Genomic DNA, 21,819 nt, shown 5'->3' on the forward strand with positions numbered 1-21,819 from the left:
TTGCAACCGCTGGAGGCTCCCTGGTTGGGAAACACTGCTCTAACCTGCCTCCAGGTCTTTATAATAGTAGTCTGGAGATGCATTTCATAAGTTTGTCCCCAAAGCTTCCGTGTACGGTTTCATATTTGAACCGTATCGGAAACAGTTTCCATAGACATGCATTGGAAACCGTATGCAACCTAATGCATCCGGTTGCGTGCAGTTTGTTCATAATATGCTCCCCCCCCTCCACGTACTCTAAACCATGTTCTACCACGGTTTTTTGTCCGGGTGAAAAACCGTATCTTAACCGTATACGGTTTTACTAACATGGAAGTCAATGAGAACCGTAGTGAACTGTATGTGTTCGGGATCGACCAATATTGATTTTTTAGGGCAGATACCGATAATCTTGGGAGGTTAAGGCCGATAGCCGATAACTTATACCGATATTCCGGTATAATTTACCGGCTAATTATCGACTATTTATCCCCCCTCCCCGGCGACGCCGCTGCAGATCATTGATTTAAAGCGGGCGCTTTAAATCAATGAACTGCAGCGGCTTTTGCGGTGCCAGAGACCGCTGCCGCCGCCCGCTTCTCTCCCCCTGCCAGTCCTTAGCCCAACCACCGCCGCTGCCCCATTGCCTCCCCCATCCCCAGTTTTATAAATTACTTGTTCCCAGGGCCAGGGGTCCGTGTTATTTCTGGTTCCGGCGGCGTCCTGAGCTGTCACTGTGCGCACTGACGGTGACGTCGCGTTGAGGACGTCACTCGTCTTTGTGCAGCGCAACACAGGACGCTGCAGGAGCCAAAAGTAGCGTGGACCCGGGAACAGGTAATTATAAAACCAGGGATGGCGGAGGCAATGGGGCAGCGGCAGTCTCTGGCCAGGGTGGTGCGGGCTGGCGTTGTGGGGGGGCGGGGCATTATCGGCAAGGTAATTGCCGATACTGATAACGTCCAAAATCGTGAATATCGCCCGGCAATATCGTCCAAACCGATAATCTGTCGATCCATAGTATGTCTCTACGGTTCAATCCGGTTTTCCCTATACGGTTTTTAACTTTGCACATGCGCATTTCGATTCTAAAGTATTCTAAGTAGAACAACTGAAACTTTATTTAAAAAAGAACACAAATCTTCGAACCGGATTTGATGTAATTGTTAAAAACCATATGAAACCGCATGCAACCGGGCACAATTTTCAAACCATATACGAGTTCTTTTTAAGCACACGGTTGCATAGAGTTTGGTCTGGTTTTGAGGAATACAGTTATGAATAAATAAAAAACTGACAGAAAACCGTAGGGACAAACCGTGGTGTGAACCTACCCTAACACTAATTCATCTGAAGGTAATGGTTATTAGTATAACCCCCTGATCTACAGTCTAAAGATGAATACCAGTCACAGAGACATTTGTAAGTGAAACTCAGGCTTAAAATAGTGAGCAAAATGCTAAATTTGTGTCAGCAAGAAAGCTGCAGCATCGCTTTTCCCGTAAGTGCTTATAGGTTTGCACATTGATGGTTCCTCTTTTGAAGGGGTGAACTATATACTTTGTACAGTCAGTGGTAAAGGTTTCCTCTGACGAACATAACTAATAAGTCATAAATGTCAACTATTCACCAGCTACTAAATCCATCACAAGCCCTTCCCCCAAACTGAAATGACTGAAGGGCGAGACCAGGCTACTGCCCCAGGGCTCTACTGCTCTCATACACCTACATAACTAATACACACAGCATACAGTGCTAGCCATGGAAATACACTGGTAAGCACCACATTTTAGAAGACTATCTTAGAGAAGGATATGCCACAACCTGACCGGCAAAGACAGCCCCTAGGTCTGAGAGGTCTTCAGCATTTTTTACCTGTAGAGTGAATTTAGTGGAGTTGTTGTGTAGAGAAAAACAGAAGTGACGACATATGGCCCCTTAATATATGATCAGTAGGGGTCCCAACAGTCAGATCCCACTGACCATATATGATCAGTAATACATTATCACTTTCTAAGGTAGAAATACCCCTTTAAAGAAGAGTAACTCCACAAGATCTTGACTACATTGATAACTATAAACTTCAGTATAAACTGCAGCCCGTACACTGCAAGAAAGTGTTCATGACGAGCGATTGAATACCTCTGTTCTATGTGACATTATTAGACATCTAAGGTTAAAAGGTAACACCTAGATGAATAGTTAGTTCAATGCATTAACAGCATTCAATACTTTGTAAAGTCCACAATATGTATTTGTCACCAATGCATTAAACAAGTTAAATGGGGACTGTCAGATACAAAAACTTATGATATGTTGCAAAGCATGCAAATTCAATAGGTTTTGCAATTTTTTTCATTAGAAAATGTTCAGTATTTCATACTGAAAAATCCAGTCAAACTGCCCGCCTGCCTGCTTGGACACATACTAGTCCTGCTGTGTCCATGAGTCATCACCTCTGTCATGGACAGACTTCCTTGATTGACAGCTGTGAGCGCAGGGCTCACAGCTGGAGGGAAAAATCCTCCCCCTGTCAGCTTGTGTCCCGCTACTGTCAGTGATGACAAGCTGGGAGTTGTAGTTTTCTAATGCTAGGGGAGATGTGAGCAGACAGCATACTGAGGGAGGGGCAGAGACCTGCAGTGAGGCCACACCCCCTCCCAGACCCTCCAGCGCTTCCGGAGCAGAAACAGGTGGGTGCCGCATGATATATTGCGGGGGTCCCCAGCAGCAGGACCCCCGCGATCAGACATCTTATCCCCTATCCTTTGGATAGGGGATAAGATGTCTAGGGGTGGCGTATCCCTTTAATCCTTCCAGTACTTATCTGCTGAATGGTCTACAGGTAGTTTTTCTTTCTGGAATTATTTTCAGTCTGACAGCAGTGCTCTCTGCTTGTACTCATGGACAGAGTTGTCAGCAAATCCCCATAGCAAACCTCTCCTGCTCTGAACAGTTCCTGATCGGGACAGAGGTGTCAGCAGAGAGCACTGTTGTCAGACAAAGGAATTCCCACCAAAAACTGGATGTACAATGGGTATTAGGTGAAAATAGTATTAAATATTTAATAAACACATATAAATGAATCACCTATAAGCATTCGAATATCATGTGATACAATAAAGACAAAATGTCATGTACATTAAGGATAAAATTACCCAAACATGAATACATCCTATTGGTATAAAAGATGGATACTGCAATGCAAAGGTAAGCTGGAGAGTAATTGGTTAAATTGGATAGCCAGTCCTAAATAATGTTAAAGTCTGTGGCAGTCTATCATAGAGAGAAAATGATCTCATACATGCCAGTGTAAAATCTCTCACCACCATGCCAGTTAGTGTAGATGGCACATAATAGCGCTCACAGCTGGGAAGTCCCGATCACCAGTTGCGCTGTAGTTGAGGTGGCTGCCCGCACTGAATGTCGCCGTCCCTAATCAAGCCCCAGTGCGGACCGCAGCTGATCTCTCCTATATTCCACTCGGCACAGAGCGTGTACAGCAATGGAGGGATTGGAATGGCGTCGACGTCATAGGTGTTAACCATGTAGTTAATCATAGCGCTGGTTAAAAGCGGTGAGGTGATCAAAGTAACAGAATGCAATGTGAATTCACTCCAATGTATCCTCGCTCCTATTTTGCAACAAGGATGGCAGTCCTGTGCAAATAGCAGTCCAGCTTTGTATGATTAAATGCTCCATATAAGCAGGCTTAAAAACATAGAAATAAAACAAAAACATCAAATAAATCCAAACACATTTCGGGGTGTGGACAAATGCGTTCTAACTCATTCTCAGAGGCTGACATATTGTCTCCTATTTGCATTTTGGACTGCTATTTGCACAGGACTGCCATCCTTGTTGCAAACTAGGATGAATTCACATTGCATTCTGTTACTTTGATCGCACCTCACCGTTTTCAAACAGAAATTTGATTAACTCAGCTACGGACTGTGCAGCACACCCGTGATGTCAGATGCCATGTTGTACACGCTCTGTGCAGAGCGGGATATAGGAGAGATCAGCTGCAGTCTGCACTGAGGCTTGATTGGGGCCGGCGACATTCAGTGCGGGCAGCCACCGCAACTACAGCGCAACTGGTGATCGGGACTTCCCAGCTGTGAGCGCTATTATGTGCCATCTACACTAACTGGCACGGTGGTGAGAGATTTTACACTGGCATGTATGAGATCATTTTCTCTCTATGATAGACTGCCACAGACTTTAACGTTATTTGGACTGGCTATCCAATTTAACCCATTACTCTCCAGCTTACCTTTGCATTGCAGTATCCATCTTTTATACCAACCGGAATTTATTCCTGTTTATTCATGCTTGGGTCATTTTATCCTTAATGTACTTGACATTTTTATTGATTGTACCACTTGATATTCGAATGCTTATAGGTGATTCTTTTATGTATTAAATACTATTTTCACCTAGTAACCATTGTACGTCCATTTTTTTTTATGGAGTATTTAACTCCTTAAGGACTTAGGTCGTACCTGTAAGCCGTGAGTCAGCTCCCGTTCTACAACGCGGGGCCACAGCGTCATAGGGGGTCGGGTCCAGCATCTAACAACGGCTGGGATTCGTGGCTAATAGACCACGGCACTAATCACGGTCCTGCGCGCTATTAACCATTTAGACGCGGTATTCAAAGTTGATCGCCACGTCTAGAGTGAAAGTAAAACGCTGCCGGTTAGCTCAGGGGGCTGTTCGGGACCCGAACTGCTGTAGGACAGCAGGAGGGTCCCCTACCTTTCTCCTCTCTGTCCGATCGTCCAAATGACTGCTCAGTGCCTGAGATCCAGGCATGAGCAGTCAAGCGGCAGAATCATTGATCAATTGTTTCCTATGAGAAACCATTGATCAATGTAAAAGATCAGTCTGTGCAGTGTTTTAGCCCCATATGGGAGCTATAACATTGCAAAAAAAAAAAAAAAAAAAAGTGAATAAAGATCATTTAACCCCTTCTGTGTAAATAAAAACATATGTGGTATCGCCGGGTGCGGAATTGTCCGATTTATAAAAAAAAAAATTGTTAATTAAACTGCACGGTCAATGGCGTACGTGCAAAAAAATTCCAAAGTCCAAAATAGCGTATTTTGGTCACTTTATATCATGAAAAAATTTTTTTTTATAAAAAGCGATCAATAAGTCCGATCAATACAAAAATGGTAACGCTAAAAACTACAGATCACAGCGCAAAAAAATGAGTGCTCATACAGCCCCGTACGCTGAAAAATAAAAAATAAAGTTATAGGGGTCAGAAGATGACAATTTTAAACGTATACATTTTCCTGCATGTAGTTATGATTTTTTCCAGAAGTATGACAATATCAAACCTATATAAAAAGGGTATCATTTTAATCATATGGACCTACAAAATAAAGATAAGGTGTCACTTTTAACGAAAAATTTACTGCGTAGAAACGGAAGCTCCCAAAAGTTACAAAATGTCTTTTTTCCTCAATTTTGTCGCACAATCTTTTTCATTTCGCTGTCGCTTTTTGGGTAAAATGACTGAAGTCATTACAAAGTAGAATTGGTGGCCCAAAAAATAAGCCATCATATGGATTTTTTGGTGCAAAATTGAAAGGGTTATGACTTAAAAAGTAAGGAGGAAAAAACTAAAGAGCAAAAAAAGGAAAAACGCCTAGTCTTTAAGGGGTTAAAGGACTGGTATTCTGTTACTATTTATTTTTTCTCCACACCTGCGGGTACAGGTGTACCCAGTTAACCTCGTGCTATTTTTGCTGTTGCGCTTTTCCATCCTTTTGTTTAAAAAAAAAATAAAAAATATACAAAAAAGAATTCCAGAAAGAAACACAACTTTGTCTGCATCATACAGCAGCTGCTACGTACTGGAAGGATTAAGATTTTTAAATAGAAGTCATTTACAAATCTGTAACTTTCTGGCACCAGTTGATTTAGAAAAAAAAAATTATAATAAATTTCCACCGGAGTACCCCTTTAAAATACAGTATGATTGTTTAAATGCTGGTGTAGGAGAAGGTTTTACCTACTGATTCATCACTACTGGACACTTTCTATAAATATGTCTAATACATCACATTTTAAAAGATAGTGAGAACACAAGTGACATTTCTACTATTATACAGTGATGTCTTTGTGAAGTCTTTGCTTCGTACATTGGTTATGCGGTCCTGTATCCAGCCTATTCTGTCCTGAGAAGGCATTGTTCTGTCCTTCTTACAAAAGGTCTGTAAAAGAGAAGACTATTTCGTGTCATCCTCATGTCACCAAGGTGACCTACCATTTGGTTCAGCTCTTATACTTCAGCTTCCTGGACAAGGTGAGAGATTACGATATTCTTAATAGTGACATATTAAAAGGGGTATACTGATCTATAAGTGATGGTGTGATGCTAGGATATGGCATCACTTCATAATCGGTGAGGGTCAACATTTTGGGTGAGGGTCAACATTGAGCCTGAGAACGAGGGGGCGCAGTGCTGATGCAGCGCTAAGTGGCCTCCACCGTTTCACCTAGCACACAGCACGGGTTTTAAACACAGGTTAGCCCTGTTTAAAAGGGGTACTCCAATGGAAAACAATGTTTTTTTTTTCAAATCAACTGTGCCAGAAATTTAAAACAGATCTGTAAATGACTTCTATTAAAAAATCTTAATTCTTCCAGTACTCATCAGCTGCTAAATGCTCCAGAGGAAGTTGTGTTCTTTTCTGTCTGACCACAGTGCTCTCTGCTGACACCTCTGTCCATGTCAGGAACTGTCCAGAGCAGGAGAGGTTGGCTATGGGGATTTGTTCCTACTCTGGACAGTTCCTGACATGGACAGAGGTGTCAGCACAGAGCACTGTGGTCAGACAGAAAAGAACTACACAACTTATTCTGTAGTATACAGCATCTGATAAGTACTGGAAGGATGAGGACATTTTTTTTAATAGAAGAAAATTTACAAATCTGTTTAACTTTCTGACACCAATTGATATGAAAAAAAAAAAAAAAAAGTTTTCCACTGGGAGTACCCCTTTAACAAGGCTCACCAACGTCCAGCCTACATGACACCGAATCCACATGGATTCTACAAAATACCAGAGGCGGAGAGGGCCCTCTAAAGTGTTACTGCACCTGTAGGATAACTTCAGTGGCCCCGGTCAGGTCTCCTGCGGGGTGCACATATGAAGAAGATAGAGTATCAATAAATATAACAAAGGCACGTACGTGCACTCACCGCTCAGCGGAGACAGCTCGGCTTGAAGGTCCGGCCTACAGAAGGCTGGATCACATGCATCGGTGCAGGTAAGTGGGCGCTCGGAGGCTACACCGGCTGTTTCACACGTGTATGCGTGCTTCTTCCGGCCTCCGAGGACCGGACCTTCAAGCCGAGCTGTCTCTGCTGAGCAGTGAGTGCACGTACGTGCCTTTGTTGCTTTATCTACATGGATTCTACCTCAAAAGTAGCGTTGGCACTTTTCCCATGACCAATATAAAACCAGTGACAGACATTTCAAACCCTCTTTAGAGATAAACCATGCAGCACTTTATTAACAGGGCCCAGATGACACAAAAATACTACATTTACCCCTGACATGTAACCAACAGGAGAACAAGTACAGCTTCTGAAAGGTGCACATTTTAGGGCTTAATGGTAACGTCTTGTTATTCCCCGTATGGAGTGAGATCACTTATGATAAACTCATGGGCTCTGTTATCTTTATTAGTGTTTTGGGGAAACATTGCCAAATTATAATTGAGAAAAAACAGACTGATGCAGCCAAGCCACATTTTTGTGGATTCTGTTAACTGCACAATTGCCAGTCTCCTGGTCGCTAATGTGAGCCTCATCACTTTGCTGGTAGAACAGCCATTCTATAAACCCAGTGTTTCCCAACCAGGGTGCCTCCAGCTGTTGCAAAACGACAACTCCCAGCATGCCCGGACAGCCGAAGGCTGTCCGGGCATGCTGGGAGTTGTCGTTTTGCAACAGCTGGAGGCACCCTGGTTGGGAAACACTGCTATAGCCCATGTGTAGGCATAAGCCAGACAGGATCAGGAGCGTACAGCTCATTTTATGGATTACCTGCATCACGACTGCTCCTTATGGGAACTGCACACCATAACAATTAACCCCAGAGTTACCAGCCAGTGATAAAATGTCATCACCAGTCACAAAGCATATCGCCGTGCCCCAGAACCACTACGTACAACCACCACAACTGTGCTGCTTCACATCTCTATAATGGAAACATCCTTTTTTTGCAGCCATAAGCAGGAATGCCAATAGAGTTTTCTTCAAAAACACAGCATTCCAGCAGATCATCAACTGCATTTGGTATTGCAGCTCCGCAACTTCAGGTTAAAGGGTTTATTCCTATCAACAATTATGACCTAATCTACAGGACATGTGAGGAGTGATCATTGGGCGGCTGCCTGTAGGGACCTGTCAACTGATCACAAGTAGTAAGGGTCCCAGCCTTCAGACCCTCATAACCCATCAGCAGATAGGCAATGAGTGTTATCTGGGGGGGGGGGGCACACTTCTATAATAGAGTTGAACTGCATTCATATTTGGAAAGATGTGCCTATATTTCTGGATAAAAATAAATAAATAAAACACCCACAGGCATTTTCTGCCAATTCTATACAACCCATTTTAAAAAGGGGTATTCCAGGAGTTTTCTTTTTCTTTATATCAACTGGCTCCAGAAAGTTAAAGGGGTACTCCGGTGAAATTTTTTTTATTTTTTTTTTAAATCAACTGGTGCCAGAAAGTTAAAAAGATTTGTAAATTACTTCTATTAAAAAATCTTAATCCTTCTTGCACTAATTAGCTGCTGAATACTACAGTGGAAATTCTTTTCCGTTTGAAACAAAGAGCTGTCTGCTGACATCACGAGCACAGTGCTCTCTGCTGACATCTCTGTCCATTTTAGGAACTGTCCAGAGTAAAAGGAAATCCCCATAGCAAACATATGCTGTTCTGGACAGTTCATAAAATGGACAGAGATGTCAGCAGAGAGCACTGTGCTCATGATGTCAGTAGACAGCATTGTGTTTCAATGAGAAAATTTTCGCTGTAGTATTCAGCAGCTAAAAAGTACAGGAAGGATTAAGATTTAAAGGGAACCAATCATCAGATTTTACCCTATATAACGCTTGGCAAAGCGTTATATAGGGTAAAATCTTTATTTTCACCATTCCCAGGGGATGCTCTTGCCCCAGGGATGGTGAAGATATGAAGTTATAAACTAGTCACCGCCGCAAGTAGTCACCTGGGCGGGGAGCTCTTCTCACCTACTCCCGTTCTTCGGCCGGCAGCGACGCCCCCTCCGCTTGATTGATGGGCCGCGTCATCGCTCTGCTCCGTCTGTTCAGTGAGCGGAACAATGACGCGGCCCATCAAGCAGAGGGGGCGTTGCTCCCGGCCGAAGAACGGGAGTAGGTGAGAAGAGCTCCCCGCCCAGGTGACTACTTACGGCGGCGGTGACTAGTTTATAACTTCATATCTTCACCATCCCTGGGGGCAGGAGCGTCCCCCGGGAATGGTGAAAATAAAGATTTTACCCTATATAACGCTTTGCCAAGCGTTATATAGGGTAAAATCCGATGATTGGTTCCCTTTAATAGAAGTAATTTACAAATCTGTTTAACTTTCTGGCACCAGTTGATTAAAAAAAAAAAAGTTTTTCAACGGAGTACCCCTTTAAACAGATTTGTAAATTACTTCTATTAAAAAAATCTTAATCCTTTCAATAATTATCAGTGGCAACAGTGCTCTCTGCTGACATCCCTGCTTGTCTCGGGAACTGCACAGAATAGAAGAGGTTTGCTATGGGGATTTGCTTCTACTCTGGACAGTTCCCGAGACAGGTGTCATCAGAGAACACAGACAGAAAATAACAACTCAACTTCAGCAGCTCATAAGTACTGAAAGGATTAAGATTTTTTAATAGAAGTAATTTACAAATCTAACTTACAAATCTAACTTTCTGGAGACAGTTGATTTATATTAAAAAAAAATTCTGGATAACCCCTTGAATTTTCAATAGTCTATATGAGTCAGTTGTGCTTATCCAGCAGCATATAATCTTTAAAGCCATCTCACCAATAGTTCCTATTATACTTTGCTTTGAAGGTTTTTAGGTTTGGTCAAAATGTTCCTGATTTAAGCCATAACACCCAAGAGTCCTGTTTTCCTTAAACACACAACACGGTAGATCCTACAGTCAGATCGCTAGTGTAAATGAAACAAGTATTTTGGAGCTCATCTGCGATAATGTACGATTTATCAGCTTCAATGAACACCACACAAGTCCGCATTTAAGCAAATGAGGCTAAAGGCACCTCAAATCGAGGGGCTCACAATGGGGTTCTTTAGCCGGCGAGCTGCGGAGCAGAGAGTTCACAATCACATCCATTCATTAGGGTTCCTGGAATTCAGCCGGAGCAGTTCATACTGGTCAGCTATCTATGGAAAATTATCTGTACTCTGCTCTTATTCCAACACTGTCAGATTTCACCTGGGTTCCAAACGCTGAGGACTTTTCAAGGAATGTTCTCCTTTCCATGCAACCACTATATTCAAATGCAGCTTTACAAGAACATGATATGGGAACAAACAAACCAGAAGTTTCCAGTAGAACTTAAAGGATCTGAATATGTACATCACATGTTGTCCAGTCGTTTGTGGCTTCAACCTTGCACAAACCAAGACATTGCTATTGAAGAATATACCAGCTATACCACTATACCTAACACTATACCACTATATACCTAACACTATACCACTATACCTAACACTTAAAGGAAATCTGCCATCAGTGTCACCTGAACTAACCTGTCGGTTCAGACAGGTAGTGCAGGTGACACTCATTACAACCATACTTACCAGATTCCGTTCCGTGCTCCAGTACTCCTGCTATCTTCTTTGGTATCTTCCGCTCTGGGCCAGACTTGGAGCACAGGCAGAGCTTTGTGGCAATTCTCTGCTGGGTCCCACTGCTCGCAAACATCAGTAGGGACGTCATGAAGCTCTGTCAATGCTTCAAGTTGGCCCTGGAACGGAAGATACCATCGGGAGAACCAGAGCACGAAACAGGACCAGGTAAGTATGGTTGTCATCAGTGTCACCTGCACTACCTGTCTGTACCGACAGGATAGTGCACGTGAAACTACTGACAGATGTCCTTTAAAGTGGCATTATTATCTCAAAATGATGGCTAGGATATGCGATCCTAAGAATGAAGGGCCTGCAGCAGAAGGGGACAAGGCACAGCTGCACCAGCAAATACTAAAATGGGCTACAAAACTAATTTATCAATGTGAATCCTTCATTCTTATGACAAGTGAAGGTCCCAGAGGTCTGAGCTCCACTGACCATAGTAACAGAATGTACTTAAGAGAAGCAAGCGAGACATTCACTGCTCCTTGTCAGAAAACTTCCCATTAAAGCATACCTGTCATAGTGCAAAAAGAATAAAAATAAATTATGTTATTCATTACCTAATCCTGATCATGTACATATTTTTATGTGTCTAGGACCTATATATGTCTAACAAATAGAATTTATATGTTGCTCACTTGCTTTGTCTTTTTGCCTTGTGGAGGGGGCGTGTCCTTCTCTCTCTCCCTCACTGTGATGACTCATCTGAGTTTAGAAGTAGCCTGGCAGTCTTCAAATCACTGCACAGGAGTTTTTATGCATACATTTTCTATTTTAGTAGTAAAGCTGGATGCTAATCAATATAGCTGTCATAATGTGTGTCATTCAGCTTTCACAGACTCCTGAATGTCGATCAGCTTTGTCATTCAGGAGTAAGAGAAAGCTTTGGCTGTTCAAGCATGCTGGGAGTTGTAGTTTTGCATTGCAACAGCTGGAGCTGCAGTGTTTATAAAGCACTGTGTTAGAGCATTGTTGCCTTTAGCTGTTGTAAAACTACAACTCCCAGCATGCCCACACATCCTTTGTCTGTAGTTTTGCAAGAGCTGGAGGCTACACAGCTCTAAAAAAACAGTTTTACAAAGATTGTACCCCCAGCTGTTGCAAAAGTCCCATCATTTAGTTTAGGAACAGCTGAAGGCTGTAGTGGTGTGATGGTGATCTCCTATACTGGAAAATACAGAGTAGTCTGTCTTCATAAAGATAATGACCCCCTAGTGGCTGATATTTTGAAAGGCTGTCCAGGCATGTTGGGAGTTGTAGTTTTGCAACATCTGGAGGCACCCTGATTGGGAAAAACTGCTCTACTGGTTTCACAGCAAACATTTCAGATGATTTCTGCTGCTCCATCTGAGAGCAGGATATGATGGATGGGGAGAAAATGGGATATAGGATTTTAAGCAGGGCTTCTAGGAGGAGATAGTAAGAGTCCTGTACACACAAGAACAAGAAATTGTCAACTAAACTTTCCCAAACTTATACATTTACATTAAAAAGGTTTACAGGCTGCAAGCACCACAATGAACAAACAACCTGACCATGGAAACCTACCCCCTTACGGCTAATTTTCAATCACTACATTTAGGCCATGTTCACGTGCAGAATCGTGCATTGGAATTTTGCACAGAGATTCTGCAGCAGCAGAGCCGCATTGTATTCAATGGGATTCTGCTGTGCACAGGGCAGAATTTCTGTGCCACGTGTTTCTGGTGCGGAAATTCTGTGTCCGCAGAAAGAATGAACCTGTCCATTGTTTCTGTGGACTCCACGCTGAATGCATGGCCATCTATGAGACGGTGCATTCCAGTGTGGTCTTAGCGCATGTAGATACATAGCCTTACAATCACGCAGCACTTGGATCTCAAATTGACCGGCATTTTAAAACATGTTGAGGGTCGGTGCAGCTCATACTATGATGATAGATTATACATGAATTTCAAGCAGGATAAGACACAGAATGCAGTTGAAAGCAATGCAGAAAACCTGCAATTTAGAATAAGCAAAAACACAAATCACTTATAGGAGTCCACCCTGGGACTATTTTTACATGGTTTGAAAAACTGCTTATTTTACATGCATATTTAAGCCAACATATCACTTTTAAAAGTTAAGTTCACACGCTAGTAACTAGCACCACTAAAGTTTTCAACTGAATTGTCCCGCTGGCAATCTGCAGAGCCGATATTATTGCGGACTGTCTGCGGACCCATTCAGATGGGTGGTAGCCTAACTAGCAGTGAATTTCCCACAGAAGAAAACATGTTACTAACATGTGAACGCACCCTTATTCTGGAATTTGGAATGTTTTTTGTTCCCCCAATAGTGGCTATAGTTAATGCAATTACCACATATACTCGAGAATAAGCCGACCCGAATATAAGCCGAGGCCCCTAATTTCACCCCAAAAACCCAGGAAAAATAATTGACTCGACTATAAGCCTAGGGTGGGAAATACATCATCCAGACCCCCATCATTAACAACCTCATCATCATCACCCTGTCATCATCCTCCCTTCATCATCACCATCTGTCATCATCCCACCCCCCCCCCCTCCCCTTCATCATCACCACGTCAATGACCGTGGTCTTCAACCTGCGGACCTCCAGATGTTTCAAAACTACAACTTCCAGCATGCCCGGACAGCCATCGGCTGCTGGGAGTTGTAGTTTTGAAACATCTGGGAGGTCCGCAGGTTGAAGACCACTGCAGCCTTCGTCATCCTCCAGACCCCCCCCCCCTTTAGTTTTGTACTCACCTCTCCACGGCGGGAAGGAAGGGTGAGCTGGTACGGGCCATCTGTGCTGCAGGGACCGTCCGGTGGGGAGGGATAGTCGTTCCGGGCTGTCCATCTTCACCGGGGGGGGACGTTGCGCATGAACGTCCCTGTGTGTCGTCGTCAAGGCAATGTCACTATTCCGGGCCCGAAGCGCGGAGAAGAGGCGCCCCCCCGGTGAAGACGGACAGCCCGGAACGACTATCCCTCCCCACTGGACGGTCCCTGCAGCACAGATGGCCCGGACCAGCTCACCCTTCCTTCCCACCGTGGAGGAGAGTACAAAACTAAAGGGGGGGGAGGGGGTGGTCTGGATGATGATGATGAGGTCTTCCACCTGCGGACCTCCAGATGTTTCAAAACTACAACTCGCAGCATGCCCTGTCCGGGCATGCTGGAAGTTGTAGTTTTGAAACAACCGTAAGGTCCGCAGGTGGAAAACCACTGAGGGCGGAGAGTTCACTCGAGTATAAGCCGAGGGGGGTGTTTTCAGCACGAAAAATTGTGCTGAAAAACTCGGCTTATACGGTATACAATTTCCAAACCAATCCAAAATGGCCAAGAAAAACACGCGAACCATGTTTAATACACTGCCTAAAACAAGCTCCTTGCACTTACAACCATAAAACTAAACTGACAATCTTCTAGTCTGTCCACCCATCCCAATAAGCTAATCATAATGTGATCCGCTGTTCTAATGCTCAGACATCTGCATGAAGCCATAAAGGGTACAGTCACACTGTGGACATTTCACTGGCTGAACCGCCACTTGCGGCAGGCTCAGAAATTGGCGGTAGGACCAAGCAGACAAGCGCCATCTCAGACATTACATTCCCTAACACAGCGTTCTTAAATGCATCAGCATTAAGCTTGTATGGCATCAGCCTTTGGCTATGTTTATAAGACGGAATTTCCGTGCTTCTGCTCAGATTCTCATGTGAGCATACCCTAATATGAGTATTAACATATCACAATTCTCTAATAACTTATGTGAAAATGTGTTGAGTGTGGGAAAGATTTTTTTTTGAATCACAGGTAACAATTTGCTGTGGAAACCCCTGTGAAAGAACTTCCAGGGACCCCTGTGAAGGCCATTCCAGGAAAAGAAATGTAAAACTTTAGGAAATTTATCAAAACTGCCTATAAAACGCAGGTCTTTTACCCTTGCTCTACAGGTCTCCCCCAGAATCCCTTCCAACAGAATATCAAAGAAGAGTGCTCTATAAGAAGATGTCTTCCTCCACCAAATGATCTCAAGTCCTTTTGTCATCACGATAACCTACTGACTGCACTTGATGGCTCCAAATATAGCACTGCCCCAGCAACCTAAGAGGTGTCTCACTATGGGCTCTCACAGAGGTCTGCTTCATCCTCAACCACAGGCTACACTCAGCTCAGTTCACATTAGCAATGTCAATTTCCATCAGTGTTCCTTGACTTTTGACAGAAAGAAAAGCAACAATATGCTGCTCTATTCTTGGCATTAAAGGAGTAGTGTAGTGAAAAAATAACTTACCCCCTATCCTAAGTTATAGATCTCCTGAACGGGGCCCCGGCAGTCTGCCAGAAGCAGCCGTTCCAACCCCCACAGAAAGGCCACGGCCGACAGGCCCCCTCCATGTATCTCTAGGGGTGAGTGTCGGCAGCAGCTCCGTGTGGAGGTCGGCATGCTCTCTTACAGCAGACTGTCGGGGCTACGTTCAGGAGATCGCGAGGTCCAAGCGGTCGGACCCCTCCCTATCGGTAACTTATGGCCTATGTTTCACTACAGAACTCCTTTAAAACAAGGCAAACCTTGAAAGTGAAATGGATTTGTCTGTCATCACACGCATCTGTTGTATGATGGAAAATTAAGGTATGTTCACACAGCAGAAAATTTGCAGAATGCCCGCCTGAGACACACAGATGGACCTTTCGCAAATTTGCATGTCCTGACGGCACTAGGAACGCTTAGAAATGTGCGGTCTCTATAGACGGCAATGCATTTCTGAATGGAATCTGCAGAAACAATGAGCAAGTTTACTGCTTCTGTAGACGCCGAAATCAGGATTTCCGCGGCAGATGCTTCCACTGCAAAATTCCATCATAAGCACGGTGCAGCAGAAATCCCATTGCAATCAATTGGACTCTACTACAGCAGAATTCCTGAGTGGAGAATTCTGCTGTGTGAACGAAGCCTAAAATTCATTTTCTTGCTGAATTTCCTGAGTGTATCTGTGATAGTCTGTATGGAGCAGAAATGACATGAAATCACTTAAGTGCTATCCCACTGACAAGCAGATTGCGCCGGAGTATTGAATATGATCGAACTTTGCCTGAATTCAATTCCTCATCAGACGTTCTACTATGGAACTTCTATTATGTGAAGTGAGCAGTGGCATTCCCATTGAAATCAGTGGAAGTCTGCTGATTTTCACGCCAAGTTTTTTTGTAATTTTACTATAAGATGGAATGTAATGAACCAGATTTTTTATTTTTACTGATTATAAATTTCACATGTCACAGAGAGTTTGACTAGTTGGTGTCTGGGTGACAAGACCCCTCCAACCAATAGAACAAATCAGGAGAAGCAATTGGCGAGCACTTTTTACGTCTTTCTGCAGAAGAGATGCTTATGCTTCATGAAGAGAAGTGCTCGGCTGAATGCTTCTCCTGGCTCATACAAGGGATATGAGGGTCTGAACCAAATGATCAAAAAACACGGCGGAATTCTGATTTCCGTGTTTGCAGAAAGAATTAACACATTTATTCTTTCTGCAGATTCTGCATGGAATGCATAGCTATGAGACAGCGCATTCCTGTGCGGTCCTAGCGCCGGCATATTACGCCACCACCCACAGTTTGTGCGGACATTCCGTAGTGTGAACATAGCCTAAAATCTGAAGGGAAAAAAAAATTACACATCAATTCATAGACCTGAAGAAAGGTTAGACTGGTAAATGGTCATCATGTACATCATTATACTGAGGCAGATGAAACATGAATAGCTTACATTCTTACAGAAGCTACATGGTAGATTTATCTACATCATTCCCTGCTCCAGAGGAGCTTACAGTCTAGCTACCAAATATCATGGAAGCACCCACTTAGATATTCATTGTCCTCACACATTGGCTTATGTCTCAGCAAGGTATGATCCAGAGCACCTAATGCTGATATAAAAGAGACCATAAAGGATCATGTACAGACACACACCTACTGTATGAAATAGACATGGTATATGCTGCTTTGCAACGATCACATGACGTAGTTATTAAAGAGTTTCTAGGAACATTTCTATGGAAAACAATGCTGGGCTGTCCAGTTCTTTTCTGCTAGTTTCTCTTCTGCTGCACTATAGGTGTCATAAAACACAGTTATGCTGCATGTGAACAGTGTTTCCTTACTGCAGAACATGGCAGGGTAAAGAGCAAAACTAAAACCACAGATCAAAAGCCACAAAATGATGCTTTACCCACAATAAGACTGCAATAACTTTGGTACTTACAAGCACCTTCCATATAGGGGAAGAAAACTTACATCTGGGTCCCACATAAAGTCTCACTCTTAGATTGTCCTCAATAAGACTTTTACAATTCCGCACAGAATACTAAAGTTTGATAGCTCTGGGTCTGTCACCGACACTAAGACTGGACACCAATCACTAGTCAAGAGTCATCTATGGTCAGATGCTTATAGAGCCTTAAACCACATCGCTAAAGTCCTATTGGGGACATTTTAATAAGCAAATTCAAACAAAGCAGTTTATATTTATGAAGCACTCTGGCAGTATATTATCTACTATCATTCTGCTGCCATGGTGAATAAGGAATAGACAGGGACTAAGGTGACCTGACTGGACTGTACTGGTCACGTCAGATTTTAGTCCATCATATGTCAAGCACATTGGAAGGAGAATTATCTGCCTGAACAGGGAGGGACGAGTTTATATGCACGACAAATTCACTGTTGGGGAGTACTACAAAAAAAAAAAAATGATATATATAACCACTACAAATGTCCAAGTCACAAAAGCTTCAGAAGCCGCTTCAATTCCATTGAACCCAACACAGATTTATGCCAGACAATAAAGCTGGTGTCCGACCATATGCGCCATTTTATTCCAACAGTGGCATCCACCGCCACACTTACCAGACTGACAGCTTCCTAGTTACCCCTAGAACCCCCTAAGGAGGGGCAGTCAGGCTAAACTAACACCGACAGAACCGCCATTACTGAAGGGCTCAAGACCTCACCAACACTAAGGCAAGCTTCAGTCAAGTATAATGCTAATGCAGCAAAGCAAGTCCTGCCGAACTGTTGTTCTAATGATTTAAAGGGCACTGGCCAGTGTTTGGAAAGTAAATGTTCCGAATGCTTTTTTCACATTACAGGGGTCCACCACGCCCCTCGTGACATCAAGGCCATCACGCCCCCTCCCATAGACTTGCACTGGGGGGGGGATGTGGCCATGATGTCACGAGGGGCATGGCCAACCCCCGCAGCACGAAAACAGCATTCGGAACATTTACTTCCAAACACTAGCCAGTGGAGTACCCCTTTAAAGAACAAGTACGAGATCTATTCTGCTTCTAGTTCAGGGCATTAGACTCCTCATCGGGCACCACTCTAATCTAAAAGTGGACTCCAACCTTTTCTTTACATCAGCTACAGTGGTCCCTCGAATTACCATGGCCTCAGGTTACAATATTTTCACCATACAATGGTCTTTTCTGGACCATTGCAACTTGACAGCTTCCTGAATATACAATGTTACGGACAGTCCCAACCTGTGAAATGTGTCAATGGTTGGAAGAACGGACCAATCAGAATGGACATTTCACTGGTAAAACACCTGTATTATTACTGAAGCACATGCAATGACTGGCTGTCTGTTAGCGCCTCCAACAGTACAGGGCGGTATTACATGTTCTGTACTCTTTACCTGTGCCACGGTTAGCTGCTCCTTTGCACACCAGATAAGGTTGGCTCCATTTTACTTTTTTGGGACATTGGGGGAGATTTATCAAAACCTGTCCAGAGGAAAAGTTGATGAGTTGCCCATAGCAACCAATCAGATTGCTTCTTTCATTTTTCACAGGTCTCTAAAATTGAAAGAAGCGATCTGATTGGTTGCTACGGGCAACTCAGCAACTTTTCCTCTGGACGGGTTTTGATAAATCTCCCCCATTGTGTGTACTGTACAGGACCCTGAAGAAGCTCCTGTCTCTACACAGACAGTGATCTACAGCTTCCAGCAGATCTTTATTACTTTTACATTAAAGAACTTGTTTTCTCTTTATTAATTATCTACTTATTTTTCTTTACTTACTTTTTCCGGTTTCCGTAGAGTTATGGTCTCATGATACGATGGTTTCAACATACAATGGTCATCCTGGAACCAATTTATATTGTAACTCGAGGGAGCACTGTATAGTGATCTCTATAGGTAACCAGTCTGATCTTCCAGCATCTTTTATACAGGAGCAAGGCAGATTCATGTGAAGCTATGGTAAAACCATCAGTATAACTGCTTATTTTGATATCTTCTCATTCTGCGCTTAGTAGTCCAATGGGCTGTCCTCAGACAAGTGAATGTTTCCCACAAATCTATAAGTCAATCTGCTCCGCTCCACCAGCTTTATAATGTGGTGGTGACGGATGAGACTATGTGTAATGTGACAGAACACCTTTAGGGCTCATGCACATGGCCATATATTTAGAGCCAATGATGAAACTGACCCTCATTTCTGACACTAAATATACACTTCATGAAAAGTAAGTGCTCTTCCACATTACCGCTGATCACCGCTAGCGGAATTTACATTATAAAATGACAGGAGTGTAGCAGGAGAAAAATTACTGCATGTCCGGTATTATTCTCCTGCTACCTCCAAAATATCGGGACACCCGACGGACCCCACACAAAGTCAATGGGAGCCATCGGGATCCGATGTGTTCAGGGTCCATTAAAGGGGTACTCCGCCCCTGGCATCTTATCCCCTATCCAAAGGATAGGGGATAAGATGTTAGATCGCCACGGTCCCGCTGCTGGGGACCCCGGGGATCGCCGCTGCGGCACCCCGCCATCATTACTGCACAGAGCGAGTTCGCTCTGTGCGTAATGACGGGCGATACAGTGGCCAGAGCAGCGTGACGTCATGGCTCCGCCCCTCATGACATCACGGCCCGTCCCCTTAATGCAAGTCTATGGCAGTAGGCGTGACGACCGCCACACCCCCTCCCATAGACTTGTATTGACGGGCCGTGACGTCAGGAGGAGTGGAGCCGTGACGTAACGATGCTCCGGCCCCTGTATTGCCCGTCATTACGTGCAGAGCGATCTCTCTCTGCGCAGTAATGATAGCGGGGTGCCGCAGCAGCGGGACCCCGGCGATCTGACATCTTATCCCCTATCCTTTGGATAGGGGATAAGATGTCTAGGGGCGGAGTACCCCTTTAAGCACAATAAATACATTTTAAAAAGAGCCTAACGGGACAGAGCATAGTGGTAGTGTGAACCAAGCCTTAGAGTGTCATTTAAAAATATATGTAAGGCTGTATTCACATCTCGTTTTTGCAATACGGTTGCCGTATCCGATTTCATTGAAAAAAACCGTATCGAACCATATATATATATATATATAGACATTTCATTGTAAACCGTATGCCAACCGTAGCATCAGGTTGTGTACGTTTTGCATCATTTACGGGTTTATACGGTTTTTAACGGTACACCAAACCGTAGTCTACTACGGTTGTGCGTCCCGGTCAAAAACCGTATCCAACCTGTATACGGTTATTTTAAAATAGAGTTCTATGGTAACCGTATTGAACCGTATGTGCTCACTGTTACATCCGGTTTGCACAATATTGTTCATTTTTTTTTTTGGGGGGGGGAATTCAATAAAAAAAATAACTATTTAAAATGTTGACAAACATAAAACCGTATCAGTTTTTTTTCAAGGAAAACGTATGCAAACGGACATCCATTTTCAAACCGTATACGGTTTAAAAACGTGAGGAGGCATATACGGTTGCATAAGTTTCGGTCCGGTTTGGAGACATATGTTTTTTGTACACAAACGGGATACGGCAACCGTATTGCAAAAACGAGATGTGAATGCAGCCTAACACGGAAATGTCAAAAGTTTAGACCAGTGTTTCCAAACCAGGGTGCCTCCAGCCGTTGCAAAACTACAACTCCCAGCATGCCCGGACAGCCTAGTTGTAGTTTTGCAATGTCTGGAGGCACCCTGGTTGGGAAACACTGGTTTAGATCGAGTAGGGTACTAGTTAGTACTAAGATCCCCACCAATCTCTAGATCAGTGTTTCTCAACCAGAGTGTCTGCAGCTGTTGCAAAAATACAAACTTTGGTTGGGAGTTGTAGTTTTGCAACAGCTGGAGGCACAGTGGTTGCGATACACTGCTCTAGATTCAGTTCCCAGGTCGATCAGTCCATCTGATTACAGGACACGGACGTCTAAGACTTACAATGGACCTAGACTTGTGCTGTCACACAGACTGAGCCAGGGAGTAAAGCTCGCAGCCACACACTTCGTCCCAGCTATATCTAGAGATCATAAATGACAGTACCACTTTAATGCACAAGACGTTCTACATACAGACACTCCTCAGCCAGTCCACTGCTACAGAGAGAAGATGACAGCCTGCTGGAAACAATAGCGAGTCCAGATGTCAGACTTTACAGCTACTACAGAGTAAATTCCCGTCCCCCCCCCCCCATTGGATTACGTTCCCATATCACCTAGGAATTTTAGGTGATTCCACTCAAGCATCTGGTTAAGGACTGAGTATTATAGGCGACTATAACTCAGCCACGTTAGAGACCTGTAACGGTAGCTGCTTCACTACGTACACCGTCTACAGCTCAGCGCCAGGTGCCACCCACAGGCCGTCATACACTTCCTGAGCTATGTACTAGGAAAAGATTACATGGATTATCCACATAACACAATGTACAAGACGAACGTCCCCTCTACGAACCAGATCGGCTAGAATGGACAAGAGTCGTTTATCCTACTACAAAGTCTGCGCTGGAGCTGAAGGGGTAAAACCATTTCTCATCACTTTAGAAACCTGTTGGTTGACAGCGTCACTCAGAGGTGCCCCAGACAATGCAGGAGAGTTCCTGGAA

At 43.7% G+C, this 21,819-nt stretch overlaps 1 protein-coding gene across 5 annotated transcripts in view; it reads right to left on the bottom strand.

Moving 5' to 3' along the window:
- Positions 1-21,819, bottom strand: part of TSC22D2 (TSC22 domain family member 2) — a 68,905-nt gene that overhangs the window by 45,000 nt on the left and 2,086 nt on the right. The window lies entirely within an intron of this gene.

Source organism: Hyla sarda, chromosome 3 (assembly GCF_029499605.1).
Source record: "Hyla sarda isolate aHylSar1 chromosome 3, aHylSar1.hap1, whole genome shotgun sequence".
Taxonomy (NCBI): domain Eukaryota; kingdom Metazoa; phylum Chordata; class Amphibia; order Anura; family Hylidae; genus Hyla; species Hyla sarda.